Genomic DNA, 14,080 nt, shown 5'->3' on the forward strand with positions numbered 1-14,080 from the left:
TATTAACAAACTAGTGGTGGCCAGAGGGTTAGGGGTGGGGAATGGACAAAAAGGTGAAGGAGATTAAGCAGTACAAACTACCAGTTATATAAGTCACAGGGATGTAATGTACAGCAGGGGAATATAGTCAATAATAATATAATAGCTTTGTATGGTGCATAATCTGTAAAAATATCAAATCACTGTATTGTACACCTGAAGCCAATATAATATTGTAAGCAACTATACTTCAATATAAAATAAAAAATAAAGTGATGACACTTGAAATGAAACTTCAAAAAATAAGGTGATAAAATTCTTTGAAAGTAAGAAAGTAAATAGAAATGATGGGCATGTTACTAAATAATATTTCTGTTACTTATCAAAATGTTACTTTTTAAATCAAGTGAGTTTCTAGGTTTGAAATATGTTTGTTAGAGGCAACTTGCAGATTTATGATAATAAAAGGTAAGCTGATTATTCTCTTTTTTTAAAGTTTATTTTGCTGCCATACTATTAAATATAAAGTGTAAGTTAAAAAAATAAAGTATAAGTTAAAACAGACTCATTGCAACAGGCAGCAGATCAGAGATGCTTTTGAGTATGAGTACAATCTGTTTTGATACAGATGACACACAACCTTTAGGAACTGCACTGTGTTTTCATACTAAGAAGAGTATTAAATAGATTAATCATTTCTTTTTAACTTCATTATAAATTAGAAAGATAGTATGTTATTTTCTAACCATATAATAACTTTAAAATTATGTATACATGGAGAACACTGCCTTACAATATTTGTATAGTATAAATGAATATAAAAATTGTAGAGAACATTGTTTGTAAATCTTAAGATGCTCTTCTTTTGATGAAATGTAGAGACCATTGTCAGGGAACAGACAATGTGTCAAATTTGTTTGCCCTCTGCCCAGCCCCTAAGGACCCATTATAACCAATTTATTTCCGTGTAGATGTCATGGTTTATGGTGGCGTCTGTACTGCTGGCTGTCTCCTGTCTGATTTTTTCCTGATCCTTACAGTTTTGCATTTTGACTTAAGAGATGGTATAAAATAATTTAAAGTAACACATGTTCATGCAGAAAAATAGGTGTTGAAGGGTTCTACTGAGGCTGTCATCTTCTTTTTGGCTTCCTTTCGGCTGTAACTTTTTTTGTTGTTGCATTTTATTTGGGACGGCATTTAAAAATCTTTATAGTTTTGTGGTGTTATTCCCAATAAAATTTTGCTGTGTTTATTTTCTGTTGGAAGTGTGTAAGTGCCAGCTAAAATGTCTTATCTGTCACTGTCACTGGTATCCTAGAAGATATCTATTACCCATCTAGCATGGCAGTTAGATTTGACCCAAGTGCCCCTGGATTCATGATATAAGATGTCAGACATTGAGCTTGCTGAGAACCACCAGCAGGTCACGTGTTTTCTATATAAGGTGCATGGTACACTATTCCTCACCTTGCTGATCACAAACTGCAGTATTGATTGTATCGTAACTGTCATGAACGTCCGCAGCCCTCTGCACAACATTTAGACACTGGCTTTGAAACAGATATCGGGGACCCAGAAATCCTTAGGGAAATGAAAATATGTGAACACACACAATTAGAGGAGGGATAGGAACAGAAAGATCTAGTTTAGAGTACTAAACTTAGAAGGAAAAAGGAATATAATAATTCCAGATTTAGAGGAAATCAAGACACGTTTCCACTTTTGATTTGAATACTCCTGATTCTTATTTATTCGATTTTGATTGTCTAAAAGGAAACCAAATTTAGCAACAAGGCATTGCATTTTCTAGAAAAAATAATTTTTGAAAGCCAAGTTTGAAATGGCCAGGTTAATATTTTTTTCCCTTTTTGCGCTTTGCCAAATTTGTAGATTTCTCCCCCTATGAACAAGACACATTATAGATTTATCATAACCTGCTGATTTCTGATGCTTCGTGTTTTTCCATCTGTTGTAATTTATCTTCTTTCCAATGACTTGGCAACCTCTGAGGTACTGAATCGGAAAAATGTTAGATCAGGGATAAGAAGCATTTTTTTGGTTATTAGTTTTGTTTTTACTATTCCTTTGCATTGACATTATCTGACTTTTATTCCTTTTATATTCGGGTCATAATTTTTAAAGAGTAGAATTCTCAGATTTCTGTAAAACAAATTCACAGAAATAAGGGTAAGGGTCTATTTGTCGGCACCGTTCTTGGATAGTGAGTCTAGTTTTGTTTGTGTTCACTGTCCCTTATTCTTATCAGGTAAGTCAGATTTCAAACTCTCAAACTAGTTTCATGGAATACCATAGTTTAATGTGCCCTGTCCTGTGTGCTGTGAACTGGAATTTTTGAGTTTGAGTTGAATTTTTATTTTCCACAAAAAACTTAAAAGGGCAAGAAGTATGTGTCTTATTTATAGACTTAGACTCAAATTGCATGAAATATGGTACAGTGCATTTTTGAAATTGTAGGCTAAAATTTGTTTGCATGTATTGGGGAGAATGCCTCCGATATAGAAAGTGGTTCCCACTCATGTAACTCATCTTCATTTAAATGCATAGCCACTAAATTTCTGTCTAAGTGTTCTAGTATCCCAATCGGTGTCTTTATTTAGTATTAACCCTGGTACCTTTATATGACATCTGCTTTGTTTTTCTAGTTTACATTTGCTAGTTCCTGTCTACTCTGACTTCCTTTAGATCTGAATCATACTTTCTGTTTCGTTTTCTAGCTCATTACTGTCTATTCCTGACTTCCATACTATACTGTAAACAAGTTAAGGTTCTTGTATAGCGGATTACAATTGCAGACATGGAAGACACTGGTTAATATTACAATAATAGTAATAATAATGAGAAGAGAAGGAGGAGGAAGATACTATGAGACACTATGTGTTTTATGCTCTGATAAGTATGTTAGAGGTGCTGTTTCATTGACCCTTATCAGCGTATGATGTTATTCCTTCTGTCATTTTATAGACTAAGGAACTGAGGTATAGAAAGCAGTTAAGTAATTTGTACAAAGTTACAATGCTCTTAACATAAGAAAGCCAAGGCGTGAAGCCACACGTTTCTGACTACAAATCCTGTGCTCTTAATGACTCACTTTTTGTCCCCATTGACCAAGGGGAAAACCGAGATCTAGTTAAAACATGTCCTGTGTCACGTGACTTGGTAATGGCAGAACGAAGCAAGGACGGAGGTCCAGGACCACTCGTTCAAGGTGTCTTCCACATTGATTTCACCACAGTGCCTGGATTTATAGCAAATGAAGACCTAATGAGTGTTAATGGCCATGGAGAACTCAGGAATATTAGCCCTGATGGCAGAAAGTGAGAAGCAGCCTGCTAGGTTAAGGGGGAATGGAGACTAAGGGAAACCTGGGGAATCTACTCTCACCCCAGAACCATGGCCCTGAGCCTGGTTTACTGCCCAAGCACCTAACAATTATTTGTTCTACCAACCTGACCTGAGTCTCTTGGAATCATAACAAGCAGAAATTTAGAACATCATAATACTGTCTTATTTAATTACAGAATGGGGAAGGAGATCTTTCTCTGGCAGTGGCGCTAGAGATCAGGGGAAAAATTACGTTGCTCTTAAAGTAGTCAAACAATCACAAAGGCAGAAAAAGAGGCAGGGATAAAAATTCTTTCTTAGGAAATCCTTCTCAGAAGAACTGAAACAGAAAGAAGTGCTTTGACCTTGTCTGACCTTTGTTGCCTATCTCCACACAGTTCGGACTTCATTCAGTGACTGTTCATTCAGCAAGGATTTATCACGAATTTTTCATATGCTAACTATAGTAATAGGTTCTTTACCAAATTTTTAAAATAGTAACAGAGTTAACATTTTGCAGTTGATATTACTAATAACACTGTTAATGAAAACTCTTGTTATTTATTGATCATCTACTAGCATGCAAGGGATACGTTGGGTGCTTCCCCTGCACTATATCATTTAATCCCTGCAGCTTTATCATCCCAGTTTTATAGCAACTTGTCTAAGATTCCGCAGGTACTAACTGTACAAGTAGGATTAGAATTCAGTTGAGTCTGACTCCAGAGCTGCTTCTGCTTTTATTGTGCTGCCTGATAGGAAGCTAATGATCTCATACCATCTTTGCTTTCTTCTCCATTTTATATTCTATCTTTTGGAGAGTTTTAGGGGCCTCAGTTACTTTTTATTAATGTGTTAATCTTAAAATTCAATTTTATATGCCTGTGACATAGTAGAGAGGTTCAATAAGTATTTGTTGAGATTTTGATTCATGATGATGACTTATATTTTTATGGATGCTAAATATGAACCTGGTACCATTTATTTCCGAGTGGAATCCACCTAAATTAGTGAATATAATGCAGTCTAAGCTTTAGAGTATATCTGAGACAAGTAACTTTCAGAGTAATAGTGGGTGATAGATTGCGATTTGCTTGAAAGGCTGAAAACCTTACTTAGAATTTACATTTATTTCAGTGTAGGTCCCATTGCCTTGCCACAGAAACATTCAGCTCATCTTAGCAACTGCTCTGTTATTTCTTTTGTAACCTTCCACATGTAGTCCCCCCCAAATTAAGCAAGCATTTATTATAATTTTATCATAGTGGATGTGACCAAATTTTCTTGAATGCAGATGTATAAGAATTTATCCATAAAAAGAGGATTTATGTTTCCTTTTTGTTTATTACTTCTGCCACACCTACAGTAGTGCTGTCATGAAACGTACAGCGTAAGACTCCGATGATCCTAGACAGACATATGATGTTATGTTTTATAATATACAGTTGTATGGGAGGGGTTCTGAAAGAAACAAATAATGAATTTCTACTGTTTTTAAATTTTTCCTATTTTATGTAACATTTATATGTGTACATATTCATGCAGATACCTCATGGATTGTATGGATAGGTATGTTTGTACATTTATATTCTTTTAGGATTATTTTGCTTTCTCCCAAACTTGACTATTTATTTTCCATTATTGTCAAATGTGTGTGTTTAGAGAAGGTAAGATCCAAATTATGGAGTCTTAAGTTTTGTTTGATTTTGTTTTTTGGTGTTTTGCTTAATTTAACCTCCACACACACACACACACACACACACACACACACACACACGCACGCACAAACACGCACTTCCATTTTATTTGTAAAAATAGAACGACAAAAAAAAAAAAAAATCCTGCCTATTTTTAACTGAATCTCCCAAAGGCATGTTCTTAATTTAAGAGCTGGGAGCAGTATTAAGGAGAGGTTCCTTAGGCTCTGACACACAGTTTTCTACAGCAGCATACTCAGAGCGATAAAAAAAATGAAATTGTCACTGACATTTCGCAGGTTGGGAGCCAAGGCCCGTTCTGTAGGCCATAGGGCAGTGGATCAGAATGTTTCTTCCTGGAATGCTTGAATGCATGTGAATCCCCACGGTGGTAACCTGAGACCGACCTTGGCCGTAGATTGACAATACAGTTTTAACTGATACATTTATTTTTCATTTGAAATGGAATTAAACTTTGTTTTTTCGTTTCCTACCGTAACTCTTTTCTTGCAGGCAAATAATGCTTACTTTAAGCACCAGATACCATCTTTAAAATTGTATGTGTGACTACAACATATTTTCTTATATTTACTTGGACTTCAGAGATGCTTTTAAAAAATCACATCCAAGGGCTTCCCTGGTGGCGCAGTGCTTGGGAGTCCGCCTGCCGATGCGGGGGACGCGGGTTCGTGCCCCGTTTCGGGAGGATCCCGCATGCCGCGGAGCGGCTGGGCCCGTGGGCCGTGGCCGCTGGGCCTGCGCGTCCGGAGCCTGTTTTTATTCTCCTTTAAAAGTCGCTTCCAGTTAGTTTTTCTAGGTATCAGAAAGTAGGATTGCAGCAGAAAGTTCTGCTGGTTCCACCACACTAAGTTTTATACACGTCTAAAACATTTTCTATATTACATAAGGGCGGTAGACATTGACTGGTGGCCAAAAAGCCTGCTTTAAGAGAAAATAGCATACCAGTGATTAATTATAAAACAGAGTAGTATTAAACTTTATTAAACGCATTCGTGGAAAATTTCGAGGATAAGGATGTCATGTAAAAGCTAACTTGATGCTTTTGCCTAGAATTTTCTAAAAATACCCATCTTAACCGCTGAAAGCAATGAAAAAGAACACTGCATTCTTTTCCTTTGGGAGTGAACAGCAAGAAAACATGCACGCCAATAGCAAATGCACACTCATGCTTGATCCAGATGCACACATATGGGGAAAGCCTCGAATCTCTGCAATGCTCTATTCACCGTGCTTTTGGCATAATTCAAAACGAAGACCGGAAGCTCCTCCAGGACAGCTTCTCTCTGATTCTGACACTGACTCGGACCTCACAGACACATAGGAAGAGGTAACTAACACTGTTTGAGGTTTATGATGGATTAAGTGTTTCAAGTGTCTTACCTTACTGAATCTTCTAATACCCTTGCCTGGAAGGCGATATTATTCTTGTTTTATAAGCTAACTGCGGAGTAGCAGTATAACTTTCTTAGGTCACACAGCTGGGACAGGATGGAAATTAGAAGAAAAGAAGCGTTCTTAGAGAATATATATTTTGTTTAGAATTTTAGGATTAAATAAGTTTACAGACCAGAAGAGATCTTGACACTTTAGCTTCTTAGAACTTGGACCCCTTTAGTGACCTGGAAATCAAACTTAGGAGGCCATACGTCTTTCCCATTTTCCGACAGGTCAGTGTTAGAAAAGTGTTCCTATTTTATCCCAGACTTTATCTTCTTGCCACATTCCCAGCTCTCCTTCATAGTGTTAAGTAGAGTAAGTCTCATACCTTTTCTCTATGATCGCAGCTTTTTTTGAAAGCAGCTTTTTTGCCCAACTTTAAATCTTCTCTCCTTTTTTACTCAGCAAGGAATGTAATGTAGTAGAAAGAGCACCAGACTTTCCTACCAGATTTGGGTTCAAGTCCCAGCTGTGTCGTCACCCCAGGCATGTTGTCTATTCTCTAACATCTGTTAATGGAAATAGTAATGACCTCCCTCCCAGGGTGAGTCTGGGCAATTAATAAATGCAGTGAAGTTCCACGCATTACCATGCATTAGAGAAAAACACTCTATAAAGATTGCTTCTTGCATTAAACTTACTAATTCCTTCACCCATCACTTAATGTTTTTCTTAGTTTGCTTAGTTTGTTGTAGGTCTTTCTTAAAATGTGACATCCACAATTCTCTAAATTGGGCAATGGCAGAGAGGTTGATTTAACCTTGGATCTGGACATAACATTTTTATTATCTGAGGAACGGATGCTTCCTTGAAACCCAAGTTCTGGCTTTAATCACACCGACACCAGATTTCGCTTCTTATCAAATGGGAGATACCAGCAAGAGACACAGGGAAAGTATTTGTTTGGCTGAAACAGGCAGCATTCTGATAGAGTTGGGAAAAATCTCAAATTTGCTTTGACTTGAAATTTTAGCAATATAGCATTGAAATCAGGACAGATATTCATAAAAGTGACTCAGAGTGTCAATTGCTTTTAGGGTTTACAGATGCATGTTATTGCCGAATCTTTAATAAACTGTCTACAGAAATAAATTCAAGTGATGTTTCTCAGGACTAGTCTGTGAAAAGGAAGGGAAACATCAAAAGCAGAAGTAGGGCTATTTGCTTCTAAAACTGATTCTGTTCTTATATATAACTGTGTCAGTGTCATTTAGGAAGAAGACTGTCTAAAATTATCAAAAGGCTCTAACATGAGCCACTTTGTAATAACTACTAAAATGACATTAATTTATTATGAAATCAGAGAATGCAAAGTATACAAATATCATGGGCTTAGGACAGTAGAGAAATAGAAAGTGTATGGGATTTAGAGCCCAAATCCTGGCTTTTTTATTATCCAGCAGGATGATCCATTACTCTGAGACTCAGTTTTCTTATCTGTGAAAAGGGGATGACAGTGGTGCCCATCTCACAGCCTCAGCTCACATGAATTACTAACGTGAAATGTTTGTAACAGTTCCTGACACACAGTAAGTGCTCAATAAATGTTGGCTGTAATTTTTATTTATTTTTTCCTTTTATTGATTAGCTTCTCTAGCCTTAGGTGTTTTGATGTTGTTTTTGTTGTTCCCAGGTGAGAATTAGACAAATGGTACCCAACCCATCTGAAACAGTACCTGATGCAAAGCGTGTGCCCATCATGCTCATCACCTATTTTTTAAATTATCATCCTCATCAGTATTATTATTCCGCATTTCATCCAACTAGACTGTCTTTCATTTATAATTTAAATGGCTCTACAGTGGTATAGTCTGCATTTTTCTTTATATTCCTAATCCATTTTCATGGGGCGGGAGGTATGACCATGGAAACCGATTAGCACTTCCTTAGTTTGCATTATTCAAAATATGTCATATTTGTCAGATTGCAAATTAGAGTTTTCAGTCACTGAAGAGACAACGCGTACTTAGAGTACACTTCAATAGCTCCTCAATTTGTAGAGAAACGCCTGAGCTCTTCCCTCTTTTAAAATGCAGATCACAGAAAATTAATATCCGTACACAGACCTACCTGCTTAAGAAGTTTGAGAGCTAATTTAGCTTTGAAGATAATTGCAGGAATGATTAGGCCTGCAAGGAATTATATTTGACCTGAAAATTTTGTAAAGGATTTGCCCATATTTACCAAAGTCGCTTTCATCATTATCACCCTGTATTTCTGCTGCTCTGGACACATTTATATCAGCCTTTTCTGAAGAATGTTATTTGGAACATTGGTATCCCTTCAGTTATTAGTATGTGTTCTTCGAGTGACGTAGCTTTATGTGCAGTAAGTCTGAAAATGTTATATTCAAAACAGTGAAGAGGACGACCTTACTGTAGGATTTCTCAGAGCCTTCATTAAGTCCTCAAGTCCTTCTAGGACTCTCAGAGGCAATGTCGCCTACAGCTTTTCCCTAACTAATTTGAACCCAAGAAGCTTTCTTTTTGGAAAGCTTTCTTTAACAGCTTATCAGACAGACACTGTGTTCCAAGAAAAGCAGCTGCATAGCTGAGAAAGTGCTGATTTTGAACAATGTAAACAACCAAGTATTTTCCAGAGAAATATATGAGACACTCTCTATATGTATTCATCCACTTTTCCCCACCACGAGCATTTTCTGGAACAGACACCTCTGCAGACAGGCCTGTGGTCTTCATCCAAATGAACCCTCACCCTACACACACACCCTGCACCTGTGCACATCCTGCCCCTATCCACATGCAGTTACCCAGCCCTGTTTCTCCCACCCCCCCATTCTCTGTCCACAGGCATTGCCAACCCTGTGGCATTTTACACCCATGCCACGGACTATAGAGACACCCATTTGTGAGATTTGTACAGAATATGCGGAAAGGAGAAAGGAGTGACAAAATACATGCTTTCTTTTTTACAGTCATTGACAGATTCTTTTTAAGCTTGCGTAAGTGGACACACACTTATTTTCACAATCACTTAATATTATAACCACCCTGAACTGAATTTAGGTCTTCTCCTGAAGGTTCTGCCCTTTGGTGCTTGTCCTTTCTTGGTTAAATTCAGAACCATTAAGTGCCCTAACTATAGCCCAAGTTAGAAGTCGCAGCATCCATTTCCAACTCATCTTTTCTACAGTTCTCATCTGATGTCATCTAAAGCTCTTTTTCTGCTTTAAATTTATATGTCTTCCTGTCCCTGTACCCAAATGAACATGAACATGGAAATAAGTGTGCAAAAACCTCAGCCAAGAGATACAAGGTAGTAAGTCTGCTTTCTCAGCTTCGTCTGAAACCACACACGTAACCCTTGACATTGATCATCACTTCCTTTGTCACTTATAGTGGCTTATGTGCACATAACACTTTCTAAAGGTGGAGTCAGAGTCTCTGTAGTTCTTTGGAAACCCCTCTTCTCAGGGTTTTGAGCTCAGTTTCAACCTCAACCAGCAAGAGAGCAATGTCCGTAGGTGTAGATGGTGCACCTAAGATTCTTCCCCACACTGATGTCCTATTATTTTCCCTCCATCTTTTGTTGTCCCTTGCCTGGGATGGTCTCACCCATCTGAAGTCCCTAGTATTCTCCATACTTATTCTCATTAGGAACTGAGAGGCGATAGTCTCCAGGCATGTCAGTGAAAAGGGCTGGTCACTATCCCCTACCCAGGCTCCTCAATTTCCTAAGACCAAATTGACCATTTTCCTATCATCAAGCTTTTGAAGAAGCAGGTCAGAACTCATTATTCCTGCTCCAGCTACCACAGGCTTAATGATCACTGGAAGGTCACTATTCTTAACTGTGTTCCTAGTGAGGTATGGCTTTGCTTTTTCATTTACACGTTGTCAGTTCTACTTAATATATATGAGTGAGCTGTGTTGGCGGTACCGTCCTTGAGGAACTGTAGAAAGTTACCTGCCCCTTAGCAATGTATTCCCCTACTAGCATGCTCTAGCCTAGGATTTTCCACCCTAATCCATTAAGTGAAATTCACTGATGTCTGTTGTTCTGTGGTGTAGCATGGTGCCTCATAGTAAAAGTGTGGTTGAATGAAATTGTTTGCAATAAGACTTCAGGAAGATAAAGAACTGAGTCAGGAAAAGGAAGACAAGTGCAATTTTATAATGGAAGATAGGAAAACTAGAAAATATACAAAGTCATATCATGAAAGATTTTAAGAAGGCAGAAGAGAAGGACGAGGTCAAAGATAAAAAGATGTAGAATAAGATGGAGAAGAGAACAGACACACTTATTTTGCTTTACTTAATTAATTTTAATGCCAATATAACCACATTGTTTTTCTCAGTGCTGTGCTACAATAGGGGCTGGTTGCTTCTAGCAATGGGCTCAGCCTATTGGTGACCCTTTGGGTCCCTTGATCAATGTACTCAAGCTTATTAGAGTTTGACAGAAAATGTTAGGTAATTAAAGATTAGTCTTTATACATTGTGTGGCACTGATGAATTTATTGCATTATGGGACAGTTTACCAGCTTACAGGGAAAGTAGATTTAAAAATCAATTGAAATCATTGAATGCAGGTTTAATTGGACTCGATCTAAGTGCTACTTGGCATATATTACATTATGACAAGCAGACGAAATGACCAGTTGTGCTTGTAGATACATGCTGTATGTTGCTTCTTTCTGATGTTCACACATGTAAATTGGAAAGTAAACACACTCCTTTAGAACGTAATATAAAAATTGATTGCTAAAAACAAATGTAGGTTTGCCGTAATAAACTTGGTCTAATCCTCATCCATCCTTCTAAGACCAGAGCAGAGAACTTGAATTTTATTTTATTTTAATCTTCTCCACCATCGATGCAGTCTCTCGCATTCAAAGCAGGTTTATAAGGTTCAATCCTAAACTTAGAAATGGTGTCTAGTGGGGATTATTCTTCTCTTATCTAGAATCAAATTGAGGATTTTCCAGGGACCTACACAGTAAGTAGGAAAGAGAGACTCTAACAGTTTTGAGGTTTGCTTGTTTGTTGGGCAGACTACCAACCAACAATAAATTTCTTGGCAATGGAGACTTACTTCTAGTACTGGTAAACGCGAATTGCTTCTCTGACCAAGTGATATGCCTTTCAAGTACTTTAAGGATTGGCCTGTGATTGTAACACAGGAGGAAGTTCGAGTTCCATTACTGTCACCAGGAGGTAATTACTTTCCTTAAATTTCTTCATCTGACTACTAATGATAATAATGCCACTGAGATGAGCTTAAATTATGAATTCATAAGGCAGATTTTAAGAATTTCTTTATACTTTAGTAGGCAAAAATATTTTCTCCCTCTTTCTTTCATGCTATCTCTTCTTCCCTTGAAACCCCCACTAGTTCTTGAAACAAATACTATGCTAATTTTTAAAGTTTGAGGTTTTAAGAGTGTTACAGACTGAATATTTGTATCCCCCAAATGTATCTGTTGAGGCCCTATAAACTCCACTGTGATGTTATTTGAAGATGGGGACTTTGGGAAGTAATTGGAGTTAGACGAGGTCATGAGAGTGGGGCCCTCATGATGGGATTAGTGCCCTTATAAGAAGACCCACCAGAGAGCTTGCTCTCTCCTTGCCATCTGAGGACACAGGGAGAAGGCAGCTGTCTGCAAGTCAGGAAGAGGTTTCTCACCAGAATCTGACCTTGCTGGCACCCTGATCATGGGCTTCTAACCTCTAGATCTGTGAGAAATTAAGTTTCTGTTGTTTAAGCCACCCAGACTATGGTATTTTATAACAGCCTGAGCAAAGAGTTATTAGATTCTGATAGAGTTCTTTGATTACACTTTAAAATCACATTCCTCTTACATTGACTGTGTTTTCTTATTGTTAGCAGTAAGAATTAAATTATAAAAGTTACCACCATTGCTGTATATCTGTGGTGAGCCACAGATATGCATCTCTGCTTCACAGGATGGAGTTAAAGTTGTCAAGAATAAGGCCTACTTCAAAAGATGCCAAGTGAACTTTAGAAGAAGGCGAGAGGGTAAAACTGATTGGTGTGCTTGGAAATGCTTACACATTTTACACAATTTACACATTTGAGTGTAAATACAGTACACTCAAATATGGGATGATAGTTCATATAACCAGCAGAGAGGTCATTTGTCAGATTGCTTATGCCTGTGTTGAAGAGGCTATGCTAGTCAGTGCAGCTTATACTCATGAACTTACAAAATATAGTGTGAAGGTACTTTGTATTTGGATTCAGTTCACACCTGAACTATCACTGGAAATAAAGTTTTGGGGGCCCTGAAGAGAGCTGTGGAAAGAAGCTTTTCCATCCCTCACAGAACCAAACGATTCCCTGGTTATGGTTCAGAAAACAAGGAATTCAAGGCATAAGTACTTTGGAAGAACATCAGGGATCAAAACATGGCAGATTATATATGGAAGGAGATGGTGATGCTTACAGGAAAAAATTCACTCAGCACACAAAGAAGGTAACTCCAGACACCAAAGAGGTGTGCAAGAAAGTTCATGCTGCTGTATGAGAGAATCCAATCTATGAGAAGACACCTAAGAAAAAAGTTAAAAAGAAGAGGTGGAACTATCCCAAAATGTCTCTTGCTCAGAAGATCAGGTAGCTCAGAAAGCAAGTTTCCTCCAAGCTTTAGAGTGGGCTAGTGAGGGTTGAACCAAAACACCGCATTCCTATGAAGATTTTTCAGATAAGGACAATCAACTTATTGACGAAGAAGCTAAAAATAAATACATTTAAAAGTTACCACAATTTCATCTTTAGGTTTTCAGAAATAAATTGCAAAAAAAATCAGGTGTGGACTTCTGGTTTCTACTGTTCTTTGACAAATATCAGCACTGCTGTTGACCTGTGAGGCGTCTGTAAGCCTTTCACTTGACCTCTCTGGGCTTCAGTTTCTACAGAATGAATTGGCTGATACTTAACCTTACTTTCTGTTCTAAGCATTCTCTGATTTTATTCAATCCTAATATTGAGATCTGAGGAATTTATCAAAGAATAAAAGAGAAAATAGCTGCATCCAAGGTTATTGAAAGCTGGTGAAATTTTTATTTGGTATACAAACTTCAATTCAGTTCTCAAATACTTACAAAAGGATATATAGCAATCACTCCTGAACTGAAAATTTTAATCCCGTGACTGTTAATTTTTACTGTCTTTCTCCTTCCCGTTAGCACATCGGCCTGCCAAATACCAAAATCCGTTTGTTTTCTTATATGGATTTTTTTTTTTTTTTTTTTTTTTTTTGGTACGCGGGCCTCTCACTGTTGTGGCCTCTCCCGTTGCAGAGCACAGGCTCCGGACGCGCAGGCTCAGCGGCCATGGCTCACGGGCCCAGCCGCTCCGCGGCATGTGGGATCTTCCCCGACCGGGGCACGAACCCGTGTCCCCTGCATCAGCAGGCGGACTCTCAACCACTGCGCCACCAGGGAAGCCCTATATGGATTTTTTTTAATGATGCAATAAAGACCTTTAATTACTAATAGATATATTTTCTTCTTATAATGGAATCTTAATGTTTTAAAAGGGAGATATTCAGAGAACAAGTAATTGCTTTCTCATGTACTTTATGCAAAGCTGGTATAGGACATTTGATTTATTCC

General features: G+C 37.8%; 1 protein-coding gene across 1 annotated transcript in view; it reads left to right on the forward strand.

The window, feature by feature from the left end:
• Nucleotides 1–14,080, forward strand: part of INPP4B (inositol polyphosphate-4-phosphatase type II B) — a 352,372-nt gene that overhangs the window by 119,806 nt on the left and 218,486 nt on the right. The gene's annotated exons all lie outside the window — the stretch shown is intronic.

The sequence above is a fragment of the Lipotes vexillifer genome, unplaced genomic scaffold (genome assembly GCF_000442215.2).
Source record: "Lipotes vexillifer unplaced genomic scaffold, Lipotes_vexillifer_v1.1 scaffold1293, whole genome shotgun sequence".
Taxonomy (NCBI): domain Eukaryota; kingdom Metazoa; phylum Chordata; class Mammalia; order Artiodactyla; family Lipotidae; genus Lipotes; species Lipotes vexillifer.